Genomic DNA, 15,495 nt, shown 5'->3' on the forward strand with positions numbered 1-15,495 from the left:
GGCTATGGATCCCGGCAAGGTCCAGGCAGTGCTGGAATGGAAAACACCCAAAACCAAGAAGGATGTGCAGAGGTTCCTAGGGTTTGGAAACTTTTATCGTAAGTTCATCCGAAACTTTGCACACCTGACGGCGCCCATTACGGACTGTCTCAGCAGTAAGAAGAAATTTGTTTGGACTGCGGAGGCGGAGCGAGCGTTTGAGGAACTGAAAAGGGCCTTCGCCTCTGAAGGACAACTTCTGCATGTGGATTTACAAAAAAAGCTGAGGGTCGAAACAGACGCATCGGACAGAGCCATAGGGGCGGTGCTTCTTCTTCTGCAGCCAGGGAAGGAGGAGTCAGAGTGGCGACCGTGTGCCTTCTTTTCGCGAAAGCTGAACAAATCCGAGAGGAACTACACGGTGTACGACCGGGAACTTCTTGCTATTCATGAGGCTTTCCGGAGATGGAGGCACCTGCTAATTGGTGCACAACATAAGGTGCAAGTGTGCACGGACCATAAGAACCTAGAGTATTGGAGAACTGCGCGAGTGCTCAACCAACGGCAGTTGAGATGGGCCCAGGAGTTTTCCAAATTTAACTTTGAGATTTGTTACGTGCCAGGCCCAGAGAACGTTAGGGCGGACGCTCTCTCACGCAAACCTGAATATTTGGAGGGGGAGGGAGCACCCGAAGAAACCCATGTCATTCCAGAGGACCGCTGGGTGTGTGGGGCGGCATTGGTGGGGCAAAGGGAACTGGTAGAGGGAACGGTGCATGATGAATACGCCCAGGACAAACTCAGGGGTCTCAGGAGGGAGGGAGACAAACCCGGGGGTTTTGAGGAGAGAAACGGGGCGTTGTATTACAAGGGAGCGTTATATATACCTGAAGGTGAATTGAGGGAGAAGGTACTCAAGCAACTGCACGATAGCCCCACAGCAGGGCATTTTGGGCAACACAAAACCATGTGGCTGGTTACCAGGGAATTTTGGTGGCCCAAGGTCAGGGAAGATGTGCGGGAGTATGTGAGAGGGTGTGACCAATGCCAACGGGCCAAGGGGGAGAGGCGGGCACCGGCAGGGTTATTAGAACCACTACCCACACCTGAAAGACCATGGGAAACAGTGGCAATAGATTTCATGACTGATCTGCCAAGGTCCAGAGGGAAAACAGCCATCATGGTTGTGGTAGACCTGTTAACCAAAATGGCCCACTTTATAGCCTGCTCACATGCGGTCACGGCAGAAGAAACCGCTAAATTGTTTGTAGAAAATGTGTTTAGGTTGCATGGCGCCCCCTTGAGGGTGGTTTCAGACCGAGGGAAACAATTTACTTCCAGGTTCTGGAGGAAGCTCATGAGCTTACTGCATGTAGAGGTTAATTTCTCAACTGCCCGGCATCCTGAAACCAACGGGCAGGCGGAAAGAGCTAATGGCGTCCTCCAGCAATATTTAAGGTGTTATGTGAATGACAGAGAGAATGATTGGGTGGAGAAGCTGGCGTTGGCAGAATTTGCCTACAACAATGCAGAGAACGTGTCCACGGGGATGAGCCCCTTTTTGGCTAATTACGGGTGCCATCCCCGAGCCTTCCCAGGGGGGGAAGGGGAGAACTGGAGCGTTCCAGCTGCAGAACAGTTCGTAGAAGAAATGGAAGCGATCCATCGCCAGCTCCAACTTAACTTAAACAGGGCTAAGGAGGAATATAAGAGGCAGGCAGACAAAAACAGAAGAGAAGGGGAAAGCATTAGGGTGGGGGACCAGGTGTGGCTGTCAACCCAAGGGTTACCATTCAAAGGGGGTTGTAAGAAGTTAATTTTTTTTTTAAAATATTTTTATTGGGTTTTCACATTTTATATAGACAAAAACAAAACACAGAACACCAAAACAAACATAAAAGACGACAAACATGTACAGTTTCCTAACATCTTATTTTCTAACCCTAGTCCTTGACTTCCCCCCACCCCCACCCTTGCCTCCCTATTCCCAAATTTATGTCAGCAAGTTGGCATTTCCTTTTCCATCTTAATATTAATCCTTTTATAAAGAAAAACAAAAATAAATTTTCCCTAAGTTGGACCCCAATTCTCTTCCCTCGATTTCTCATTTTTTCTTGAATAATTTTCTTATTAACTAAACCCCCTGGTCTTGAGTGTTGTTTGAATTTAAATGCTTCCCTCCCTCCCATCCCCGGTTTGCGTCCTTTCCCAAGACATGTCCAAAATAACAGTTTTTAGCCTGGGTTCCGCACGTCCGAGGCTCTCAAATCTTTTTCAGTCCCTCTCCGCCGGTTTTGTTGGTAGTCCTTTTTGTCGGTCATCGAGTCTCGAAAGGGTTCCTTCACAATCAATCCAATCAGTCCATAGTCTCTTCCCATATTTAGAAACAACTGCTGAAGAATTTCCACAAGGCCTGAGTCTTGATGATAATCAAAATCAAATTCTATGTGGAGGCCCCAATTGTACTTCTTTATTTCAAGTTCCTGAATTCCATAAACTCCCGGGGCCTCCACTTTCGTCTTCTGTATCTTTCGTAAGCTTAAAATGGATTTAATCCAATAGTCTCCTTGCTTGTGTTCTCCAGATGTCGGCTTCTGGTTAGTATTTTCCCACTTAACTTGTTCTCTTTCTTGTTTTGTCTTCTCCTCTTCTTTGTTTATTATTTCGAATTCAGCTGTGGGTTCTTTCTCACTCAAATCCTCATTACATTCAGCAGAACTACTTGTTTCAGAATTCAAGGTCATCAGTTGTTTACTCATAGCTGTAGTCTGCTCCTGTAAGGTTCCCACCAGTGAAAACATCCTTTCGATTTCTCTCAGTATCTTTCCACCCACAGCCATTGTAATTCCACAGAATTCCCCCTAGAGGGAATCTGGTTACTTAATGTTCTTTTCTCCAACAATCCTCTGTCCTGTTATTGTTTCTTTGTTTCCAACAATTTTGATTCAATTGTAACTCCTTTTAATCCGGAGAGATCTTAAATAGCAATTTTTCCACTGTTAACAGTCCATTTGACAGCTTTGACAGCTGTCAAATTCTGCTCCTCTATACAGGCTCCAAAGCAGGTCGCTCCCGGGCCCGGGAGGGAGGGTTGTCTACAACAAAACAAAGTCTCTTCCAACACTCCACTCTCCTGCTCAAATTTGCCTTTCCAAATCTTGGAAGTTACTGTCTTTTTGAAACTCACCCTTTACAGGGTAGGCACTCCAGCTTAGCTCTTATATCGTTGCTCTGGATCGTCTGCAAGGGGGGGGTGGGGACTTCCTTTTAGCACACCCCCCGGTCGTCTCAAATTCAGAAGGTAAAATTTTTAAAGTTCAGTTCCAGATTACTCACGGGTTCTTTTTTTTCAGTCCAAATTTCAAGGAAGGAAGTCAGCGCTCTCCAGTTATGGCTCGCGGCTTCGCTCAGCGGCGGTAGCGATCGACTCTCAGTGCCGCGCCGTCCCCCGTATCCCCTCCGTAGCCTTTAAAAAGGCTCTTCGCGAATCAGGGGGGGCGCTTAAGGCACCCGCCGAGTCTTCAGTCCGCAGGCTTCCGCGCCTGCGGTTTTTAAGGGTCCCCGTGTCGCCGGCACGGCAAAGACCCATCCACCGCTGAGCCGATTCCCTCCGGAGCTCGGAGGGAATCCGCCATTTCCAGATCGCGCCAACCCGGAAGTCCCCGGGGGTTGTAAGAAGTTAAGACCCAAAAGGTTGGGCCCATTTGAAGTCACGCAGCAGGTCAACCCAGTGGCTTTCAGACTCCGGTTACCGAACCACATGAAGCTGCACCCAGTTTTCCACAGGTCGTTGCTGTCACCGTATAAAGGGGACAGAGAAGGGCGGGTCAATAGGGGACCAGCAATGGAGGAGAAGGAACACAGCTACCATGTAGCGGAGATTCTCGATTCCAGGTGGAAGGGAGATCAAGTAGAGTATTTGGTAATGTGGGAAGGGGAGCCGGAGTCGGAAAACACCTGGGTTATGGCAGAGGATGTAGATGACGAGGTTTTAATAGAAACTTTTCATCAGAGGTTCCCACGTAAACCTCAGCCAGTGGCAAGGTTCCGGAGGGAATACTTTGCCACCACCGACGAAGAAGAAGAGTTGGAGGGGTTCCCTGATTCCGAGGAGGAGGAGGATTCAGCGAGCCGGAACGAAGACCGATGGAGGGAAATGTTCGAGACGTCTGAAGATGAAGAGGATTCTTTTCGGGGTTTTATCTCCTCATCGCCCAGAGGAGAGAGAATGGGCGGGGGGGAGGGGGGCCCTGGAGGGGAGGTGGATGTCAGGGAACTGCCATCAGAGGAAAGGGAGGTGGAAGGGCTCACAGAGGCTGGCAGGGAGTCAGCAGCGAAAGCAGGGACCAGCAGGGGGAGAGAGGGGTCTCTGGAGGAGGGTCTCATGAATGCGGAGAGAGACGCAGCAGCAAAAGCAGGAACTAGCAGGGAAGAGGGAGGGATCAGGGACACGTCCAGCGAGAACAGCGGGGAGGTGTCAGAAGCTCCTATAGGGAGACCCATGCTTCGCAGGAAGCTGCCACGTCGTGAGTCCAGAAGACGCGTTTCCGTTAAGGAGCTTCTTTGCTGGAAGCGCTTCCGCAGACAGCCACTGTCAGAATCTACGAGTGACTAGGGCAGACATGTTTGAGGAGCTCTGTCACACACAGAGGTTTGTGGAGTGGCACAAACTCTGAGGGAGCACGATTTTACGCACAAGCAGCTAATCATCCCATCACAATAGATGTAGATATATAGATGTACAGTGGTACCTCGGGTTACAGACGCTTCAGGTTACAGACTCCACTAACCTAAAAATAGTACATCGGGTTAAGAACTTTGCTTCAGGATGAGAACAGAAATCGCTCGGCAGCAGTGGGAGGCCCCATTAGCTAAAGTGGTACCTCAGGTTAAGAACAGTTTCAGGTTAAGAATGGACTTTCAGAACGAATTAAGTTCCTAACCAGAGGTACCACTGTATAGAATTTCATGCAAATGCCAGACTATTTCCCACTGCCTGTTAGTGGAAGCTAAGGTTTTGGCCAATATACTGGCTGCCCCTGGGTCCCTGAGAGAGAAAAAATCAGCCAGCAATTTCAAATGGTTTTAGCAGAGAAGGCTCTGGAAAACTGACATTTCCCCAGCTTCTGTGAGAGAATAGTTTCAAAGCAGCGGGTTATCAGTACAATTTCCGATCCTGTGGAAACGGAATTTGGGAGTTGGGAAGGAAACCTTCTTTTTTCTGTTTGAACAGTGATCATTTTAAAACACCCCTCTTCCATTTTTGGCTCTTGGGTACCTGTTTCCATGGGGACAGGAGTGGAAGCTCACTTGTTATCACTTTTTGAATGGAAGAGAGTCAACAAATGCAAAACACCATTTCAGACAGGCAGCTGTGGTGTGGAGGGAAAAGTCACAGTGGGAGTCATTTTGCAGTTTTTAGTGCCTTTGTGCATGGAAATGGTACATGAAAAAAGAACGAAAGCTCTGGAAACCAAAGGGGAAAAAAGTATTTGTGTGGAGTTGTGTTTTGTTGGTGAAAGGCATGGCACCCACAAGAACCCTACATGTCATCCTTTTATAGTAAATGGAGAGCTGTCTTTGTGCTCTGTGTAAACTGCAAGGGACCACCCCAGGACTGAACAATCAATTGGATCGCCCCAGTTTTCCCCTTGTTTCTTAGGCTGTAGGTGACTAAAATGGGTAGCAGGCCCTCCAAGTGTCCCTGTTTTCCAGGGACAGTCTCGGATTTACAGAAGCCGTCCCAGTTTCTGATTTGATCCCAGAATGTCCTACTTTCCCTTAGGACACCCCTATTTTCATCGGAGAAATGTTGGAGGGTATGGAATAAAATGTCTTTATTTTCATCGGAGAAATGTTGGAGGGTATGCAGTAGCAACTACCAGATACCAGCTGGAAGCACAGCAGGGATGTTGTGCAGTAAGTAGATAGGCAAGGAACGGTGTGTGAGAAGCGCCCCCTTCTCCAGGCAAGTGTGACGTTAACCTATGAGAGTGCTGGAGGTGAAATAGTTAAACAGGTTACCCAATCAGAACCCAGGGGGTGGAGTCAGAGGGACTATAAAAACAGCTCTGGGAGGGCTGAAGGGAGGAGTTCGTTGGGAGTTGGGTGGTTGGTTGGAGTGAATTGGGATAGAGTCTGTGGGGAGGTTGAGTTAGTGTAGCGAAATAAGCTGAGTCAGGAATAGTTAGGGGCTAGGAAGACAAGCCTCCTGCCAACCTAGCAGTTCGAAAGCACGTCAAAGTGCAAGTAGATAAATAGGTACCGCTCTGGTGGGAAGGTAAACGGCGTTTCCGTGCGCTCCTCTGGTTCGTCAGAAGCAGCTTAGTCATGCTAGCCACATGACCCGGAAGCTGTACGCTGGCTCCCTTGGCCAATAAAACAAGATGACTGCTGCAACCCCAGAGTCGGTCATGACTGGACCTAATGGTCAGGGGTCCCTTTACCTTTACTAGGAAGACAAGTAAATATCTGAGAGGTGGTTTAGTGAGTGAGAGCAGGTAGTGGAAGTTATAGGTCTGGATAGGCACCCCATGATTGTAATTGACTGATACCGTTTATGAAACCACACGCTTGTTAAACTGCAATAAATAAACAGAAGTTTATGTTCCAATTTAACCCTGACTGGACTTAGTATTGTACCAGGTAGGGCCTGGGTGGTGGTAGCAAGAAATAAAGTGGTGGCACAGGGATCAATAGTCGGTGAAACGTCCGGGTACCCTGTGTGATCGCCACAGCAAATATGTAAGATTTATGTGTATAACATCCAGAGGTTTGGTTTCGGCCTGAATCTCAGTGTGGGCGGCCTTTGCAATGCCTCTCGGAGCCCTTTTCTCTTCCCCTCCCTCCTTCCCTCTCATAATAACACTGCACAGAGTGAATCCTTTGGCAGTCATGCTGGCTTAGAATAGGAAAGTAAATATACAACTGGATAGGAGATGATGTCAGCATCTCGGCTAGGCCAGGCCACAGTGCACAATCTGTGTGCACATGCATTTTGAAGCGGGAGGGAGGCTGGCTTTGAACCTAAGAGTGCCAGCTGTGCCTGCCGCACTATTCCCAGTTTCTGGGTCAGGACTGGAGAAAGAAATTATCTTTTGGATCTTTCCTTGCTGCAGCTGTCAGACAAAGGTCTGGGCTTCCTGAGAGAGCTGTGAAACGACAGCTTTCAGGGGGACAGGAAAGTGATTTTCAAAGCAGAAAATAGCAAGGAGTCGGGGGGAGGGTTGAACTTTTGCTTATTTTTTTTTTAAAATTCCTCTTCCCCTTTCCAATCACATGTAACTAGCTGAGCAATTTGAGAAGAAGAAATATGCAGAAGACGACATGCCCAGTGTTATCCTTGTTGGGTTCTCACATAGTGGGGATCCAAGGCTAATATAATATACGCTACGAATGCCTACTTCCCTAGTGCCCAGGGAAAAAATGGGACATCCCGTTTCTTCATGTGAGAACGCAGAGGCCATATTGGATGACACCATCTTGTGTGCTCTCGCACAGTACTCTCACCCTGAAAAAGCACTTTTGGGGAGCCCGTGACCTTGCACAGAGCCAAAAGAAACACGCATTTTGGGGTGCCGTGCGAGATCTCACCCTGAAAAAAGTGCTTTTTGGGTTGAGAGTGTGGTGAAGGTCACATGACTCGCCTGGGCGCACAGGTGTCCAAGTTTTTGCTCCGGAAAAGATAGGGAGTATGCAAATGTCCTGTAAGGTTCTGCACCTTCCATAGAAAGAGATCAGTCTTGAATAAACACTTCATTTCAACTAAATATGCAGCTGGGACAGGGCTGGGGAACCCAGGAATGATGCTCAAATGCCCGCCTCTCTCTGGCCTTCAGGACTTTCCCCAGGCCACATGTCCTCTCAAGCCACACTCCTCCACAGCCCTGTTTTGCACCCTCTCAAGGAAGCAGCTTTCTACTGAGTCAAGACTATTGGTCCATCTAGCTCTGTATTGTCTACACTGGCTGTCAGCAGCTCTCCAGGATTTCAGGTAGAGATCTTTTCCATGGATCGAACCTACATGCAGGACAGATGCTTCCCCACTGAACCAGGTAGAGACCATTGATGTGACCCAGTATAAGGCAGGTTCCCATGTTTATTCTGAATAATGCTTTCCTGTTCTTCTTGCGTTAATGTAACGTCTTACCATAGGCTGGCCAAGCGTGTCCCCCACCACAAAGAAAAAAATTCTCCTGCTTCAGCATCTTTGTCTGTATTCCTGTATGATGGGTAGACTTTCAATGTACCTTCCTTGCCTAAGCATGTTACATAAGAAACCCATAATATGGAACTGCAATGTAAACTGTCTGGATTAGAGTGCAGTACAAACTGTCTAGCTAACGGACAAAAAGAACTTTGCAGCCTAGGATTATTCTCCATTTTCACTGGAGTGGAGGTGCCGGCTCTCCTCTTTCGACACACGGGGAAATTTGTATTGTTGCTTTTTTCTTTTTTTAAAAAAGAAATACATTTCTTAGCTTTAAAAAATCAGGAGTTTGAAAGGAGTGGGGTGCATCTAGAACATGGGTAGGCAAACTAAGGCCCGGGGACTGGATCTGGCCCAATCACCTTCTAAATCCGGCCCGCGGACGGTCCGGGAATCAGCGTGTTTTTACAAGAGTAGAATGTGTCCTTTTATTTAAAATGCATCTCTGGGTTATTTGTGGGGCCTGCCTGGTGTTTTTACATGAGTAGAATGTGTCCTTTTATTTAAAATGCATCTCTGGGTTATTTGTGGGGCATAGGAATTCGTTCATAAATATAGTCCGGACCCCCACAAGGTCTGGGGGACAGTGGACCAGCCCCCTGCTGAAAAAGTTTGCTGACCCCGATATAGAATGTTGGTGAAGGTGCGCCTGGGACAATCTGCCTATTCTGGGAAAAGCCAAAGGCAGTTTGGGGCAAGCCAGAGACTCAGCCAGCTAGTATTCTGGGCCTGCCTGGACTGAAAAAAACAGGGCAGTTGTCAAGCACCTGCCAGAACAGTGCTGCACTCAGCTTGGTTTGTATCAGAAGGATGGAGCTGCTTGCAGCTGAGTGCTTTTGGCGGGCTGGGATATGTCCTAATGTCTCAGACTTGGATGAAAGCAGAAAAGTGTGTGCAGAAATCTCTCAATGGCTGGAATAGTTTCTCAAATGGAAATAGGGATGCCCTATTCCATCACAATCATTAATAATGATAACAACACCTGTATGTCTGACTGGGTTGCTCCAGTCACTCGGGGCGACTTTCAACATATATAAAAACATTATAACATTACAGTGGTACCTTGGGTTAAGAACTTAATTCATTCTGGAGGTCCGTTCTTAACCTGAAACTGTTCTTAACCTGAGGTACCATTTTAGCTTATGGGGCCTCCTGCTGCCGCTGCGCCGCCGCTGCAGGATTTCTGTTCTCATCCTGAAGCAAAGTTCTTAACCCGAGGTACTATTTCTGGGTTAGTGGAGTCTGTAACCTGAAGTGTACCACTGTATACAGGGCTGACTCCAGATGGCTCAGGGGTCACATAACTCCATACCCTCATTTCTCCGATGAAAATATGGATTTCCTAAGGAAATGCGGGACATTCCAGGGTCAAATCAGAAACCAGGACAGCTTCTGTAAATCCAGGACTGTCTCTGGAAAATAGGGACACGGAGGGGCTGCTACTGAACCTGCCTGCCTCTGAACCTGCCTTAAAACTGACTTAAAACATATCCCCCACCTGTGTCAAAGCATTTGCCTTGTGACACGATTTTTTTTATAAAAAAAAACATATATATAGCTGGCACTGAATCAGGATCATAGTGTGGAGGGAGGAGGGATTTAATACTTTGCCTCCACCTTTGTCCCAGTTGGAATCAGGCCCCCTCCACCCTGCTTGTCCATGGGTGTCAGTGCAAGATTTTCTTGTTACTTGTTAAGTGCGAATTGTTGCTGGGGCTGCTTTGAATCCACTGCAAGGATGAAGAACTGCTCAGATCAATAGATGCATGGCAAAGCTTGAGTCATTGTCAAGTTGCATGCTTGTTCCAAATGAAGTGGGAAGTACATTTCTTGGTTTTTTTTTATTAAAAAAGTTATTGCACCGCATTTTCTTCACATTGATACGTATACCATCAGCACATAGATAAGGCAATGAAGAAAAGAAGCCCCCAGATACCAAAGGGTAGAGAAGATAAAAGGAAGTTGAGTGTCATAGAATCCTACACTTGACTTGATTTCCCCAGGTTCTTGTATGCGAAAAATATGCACTGGAGTTATTTGTGACTTATGCCTCCCCAAGCTTTTCCCCCAAAATGCCTACAAAGCAGATTGCTCAAAATTTTGAGGCACTTTTTTTTTGCAGAACGGTACTTGGAAGTTACTTACCTAGGAATATATGATGCTTGACTTATACTGAGCCAGACCATTGGTTCATGTATCTCAGTATTGTCTACACCAGGGTTTTGCAAACTTGTTTCTCCAGATTTTGGACTACAACTCCCATCATCCCGAGCTAGCAGCACCAGTGGTCAGAGATGATGGTAACTGTAGTTTCAAAGCAGCTGGAGACCCAGGTTTGGGAAATCCTGGTCTACACTGACCAGAAGCAACTCTCCGAGGGTTCGGGCTGTAGCGTTTTCCAGCGCTACCTTGAGATGCCAGGAATTAAACCCGGGACATTATTTTTACAAAGCCTTTGCTCTACCTCTGAGCTACAGCTCTTCCCCAAAGCTACATCTACCATTACTACTGTACTGTATAACACCAATGGGTTGGAGAGATATTAAGAATGGCTTTGCTGGATCAGCCTAAGGTCAATCTAGTCCAGCAATCTGCTCCCAACAGCTGCCAGCCAAATATCTTGGGGAAATAAGTCCACAAACAGGGCACTGAAGGTGACAGACTTCTCCCCTTCTTTGTCTTCAGCAGCTGTGCTTTTTTTAAAAAAAACAAAAACAAAAAACAAAACTTCAGCACTTGCATCATTGTCAAAACAAGCAGAGTATTATGAAAATCACAGGCCATTGCAGCCAGGCCCCTTTAGCTGATAGAGGAAAATTAGTATACTTTCCTAGCGCTGTATTGTGTAATTCAGTTTTTGTGGCAGTGGCCATTGCAGCCTGGCCTGGCTGCAGGGGGAGGGGGGCAAAATTCCTTCCTGTGTGACCGACCGACAGCATCATTAGCCCCAGTTAGCCACAGGGACTGTCAGGACTTTTCCACAAACTGAATTTAAACAGGCCAATCACAGCCAACTAAGGAGGCGGGAACTGGGAGACGGACCTGGATCGAGCCTGGCTTCACTCAGGTCCACCTCCAACTTACTTAAACCTTGGAGTCAGCAGCTAACAGGCCATAGGACTCCCCAAATGGCGCCCTGTAGTGATTGTCCTATTTGCGCCATGCGGGGGATCCTTATCCCAGGATCAACACTGATGAAGTGATCAGCCAGCAATCAGACTGGTTGATTCAGAATACTTACACAATGCCTATGCCAAAGCCTACTTACATCTGTAATCAGTAAAGTTGTGGCCATTTCGACCCCAAGATGTTATGTCATTTTTGTTGCTTTCTCCCAGTGGCCTCGGGCTCACTGCATCTTGGCCGGTAAAGAACAATGGAATATGCTGTCACAAGAGTATATTTTCCAGTATGCCTTGTGAGACGATATTGCATAATTATTTGATTGATCCAATCTTCAGAGGTGTTTTCACCCCACCCCTCAGAGGGCTGAATTACGGTCCACAGCATAGAACTGTCCAAGTTTAAAACTGAACTGAATGGGATTTGGAGTTTGTGCAGTGCGGAGAAGGTGGTTTTCAACTGCGACCATTAATTTCAGGAAATGGCCTTGGGGATAGTTTTCATTTGAGTCTGAGACCGCTTGGCTCCACTGGCTCATTTGCTATGGCAAAGTTGCCATGACGGCAACACACATCTCGGCTCCGTGACACCTTTGTCCTGAAAAAACCTGCTGCAAAGCACACTTTTTTAGACAGAGAGGACTTAGCCGCTTTGTGACTGAAAGGTAGGGCATGAATCATCCAGACGGTGTGCTTTGAACATCAGGTTCTGCAACAGGGTGACATGGCTGAGTTGCAGCAGGATGCTGCAATCTGTTCAGATATCAGAGTTGCAGCGTGATGCTGCAATCTCTGATATCTGTAAACATCAAACGCCAGGCAGGGGTGATAAGCTTGACGGCACAGCTTGTCCTTTCAGCACGAGTTTGCACTGCGTGGCACATTCACAGTGCAATGGATAATTCACACCTCCAGCTTCTCCACCTCGGAGTGGATTTCATGACACACAGAAGAGTAACACAGCCTTTGTTTTTGCACATAAAAGAATTAACTGCACAGGGCAGGCACCGGTTCTAGGTTTGAGGAGACCCTGGGCAAAGTGTCCTCTGCCCGTGTGTCCTTGCAGGCTTACCTGGCTGTGGTGGCAGTGCTCTAAGAAGCATTGGGTGCCAGAGATGAACAGTAGGGGGACCCAGAGCCAGTGATGGGCATAGTTACTTATTGTCTTGGCTCGGGGGTCACATAACTCCATACCTTCCAACATTTCTTCAATGAAAATAGTGATGTCCTACTATATCCACCACATTTCTCCAATGAAAGTAGGGACTGTTATGTATTGAAGTTCTCACCCTGGGCCAGCAGGGGGATACCGTAGATAGTTCAGGTCCACATATGCAAATAAGGGATCGAAAGTGACGTTCAGTGATTGGATAGTTAAAGAAAATGGTTACTGTTGCGTTCTAGTGGAGCTCTATATAAACAGGCTGGCTGAGCCCTTCAGTTCAGTTCAGTTCTGTTCTGGCCTGTGAATAAACAAGAGCTGTTTGAAGAATCGCTGTGTCGTCTGATATGTTCACCCACAACTTAACAGGGACGTACAGTGGTACCTCTGGTTAAGAACTTAATTCGTTCCGGAGGTCCGTTCTTAACCTAAAACTGTTCTTAACCTGAGGTACCACTTTAGCTAATGGGGCCTTCCACTGCCGCCGCACGATGTCTGTTCTCATCCTGAGGTAAAGTTCTTAGCCCGAGGTACTACGTCCGGGTTAGCAGAGTCTGTAACCTGAAGTGTTTGAAACCCGAAGCGTTTGTAACCCGAGGTACCACTGTATTATGGAAAAGGGGGACATTCTGGGATCAAATCCAAAACCGGGTTGGCTTCTGTAAATCCGGGACTGTCCCTGGAGAATAGGGACCCTTGGAGGGTCTATTCTACCACCTTAGGCTTCTATCATTCCACTCTGCTGAATGTGTAGACCCATCTTTAAGCTACTGGGCAAGGCCCAGTCTAATGGGAAGGTCATTGCTCAGTGGCAGAGCAACTGCTTTGCATGCAAAAGGGCCCGGGTTCCCAGGTAGGGTTGGAAGGGACCCCTGCCTGAAAACCTGCTGCCAACTCACTATAGGAAATACTGGGCTGGAAGGACAAATGGGTCCGATTCAGATTGTAGGCCTTTGCAGTTCAGTTATTAGAATATATCATCTCTTCCCCTTTGCTTGGTGTCTGTGTGGGGTGGGAGGGGGGGGGTGCGAAATAATAATATATACTTTCTTTCAGAACGATAGTGGAAAATTGGCAGCCTGTCAGCAATTTTTGCTGAGGGCCGACCATTTCTAGATATCGAAACCTGAAGTTTGAGGCAAAATTACTCTGCCAGAAATAATAAAAGAGACGTTGTAATGAGACTTTAATTTTTATTGAGGCCTAGCAGCTGCTGATTTCTGTGGAGTGCGATGACGTCTTTATGGTATATTTTATGATGAGTGGATGATGGCTATCTACCGCTTTGCACATATTATGGTTAAAAATGGCTTTATAGGAACCTGACTTTGAGGCTGCATTGGCTTCAAGACAACTCTTCAAATTCCGCAGTGCCTTGATTTTGATTGTAAAAGAAGCTGAACAAACTGCATTAGAAGTTTAAAGCCTTTGCTCTTAAATTGGTTTAAAAATAAACCCTGAACATTTTGAGATTTGGAAGTAAATTGATCTTGAAAATGTCATCGGACTGATGCCAAAAAAGGTCCAAAACATTGGGGAGGGGAACAATTCAAGAAAAATAATTTTAATATGTTAAATATAGGTTCCATATATCACAATTGTGAGTGTTTTGCAATTAGGTAGTTAGGTTTGTTCCTTCAAAGTTTTCTCCAAGTCATACATACATTTGTTTTTCAGGTTTCTGAGCAAATGGAATAAACAGTTTATTGAATAATTACAGTGGTACCTCTGGATGCGAATGGGATCCATTCTGGAGCCCCATTCGCATCCTGAAGTGAACGCAACCCGCGTCTGTGCGGGTTGTGATTCGCTGCTTCCGTGCATGCGCGTGACGTCATTTTGAGCGTTTGCGCAAGCGCGAGTAGCAAAACCTGGAAGTTACGCGCTCCATTACTTAGAATCATAGAATCATAGAGTTGGAAAAGACCACAAGGGCCATCGAGTCCAACCCCCTGCCAAGCAGGAAACACCATCAGAGCACTCCTGACATATGGTTGTCAAGCCTCTGCTTAAAGACCTCCAAAGTAGGAGACTCCACCACACTCCTTGGCAGCAAATTCCACTGTCAAACAGCTCTTACTGTCAGGAAGTTCTTCCTAATGTTTAGGTGGAATCTTCTTTCTTGTAGTTTGGATCCATTGCTCCGTGTCCGCTTCTCTGGAGCAGCAGAAAACAACCTTTCTCCCTCCTCTATGTGACATCCTTTTATATATTTGAACATGGCTATCATATCACCCCTTAACCTCCTCTTCTCCAGGCTAAACATGCCCAGCTCCCTTAGCCGTTCCTCATAAGGCATTGTTTCCAGGCCTTTGACCATTTTGGTTGCCCTCCTCTGGACACGTTCCAGTTTGTCAGTGTCCTTCTTGAACTGTGGTGCCCAGAACTGGACACAGTACTCCAGGTGAGGTCTGACCAGAGCAGAATACAGTGGCACTATTACTTCCCTTGATCTAGATGCTATACTCCTATTGATGCAGCCCAGAATTGCATTGGCTTTTTTAGCTGCCGCGTCACACTGTTGGCTCATGTCAAGTTTCTGGTCAACCAAGACTCCTAGACCCTTTTCACATGTACTCTCAAGCCAGGTGTTCCCCATCTTGTATTTGTGCCTCTCATTTTTTTCGCCCAAGTGCAATACTTTACATTTCTCCCTGTTAAAATTCATCTTGTTTGTTTTGGCCCAGTTCTGTAATCTGTCAAGGTCGTTTTGAAGTGTGATCCTGTCCTCTGGGGTGTTAGCCACCCCTCCCAGTTTGGTGTCATCTGCAAATTTGATCAGGATGCCCTTGAGTCCATCATCCAAGTCGTTGATAAAGATGTTGAATAAGACCGGGCCCAAGACAGAACCCTGTGGCACCCCACTAGTCACTCTTCTCCAGGATGAAGAGGAACCATTGATGAGCACCCTTTGGGTTCGGTCAGTCAGCCAGTTACAAATCCACTGAGTGGTAGCATAGTCAAGACCGCATTTTACTAGCTTCTTTACAAGAATATCATGGGGCACCTTGTCAAATGCCTTG

The sequence above is a fragment of the Podarcis vaucheri genome (assembly GCF_965113315.1).
Source record: "Podarcis vaucheri genome assembly, chromosome: 3".
In the NCBI taxonomy this organism is placed as follows: domain Eukaryota; kingdom Metazoa; phylum Chordata; class Lepidosauria; order Squamata; family Lacertidae; genus Podarcis; species Podarcis vaucheri.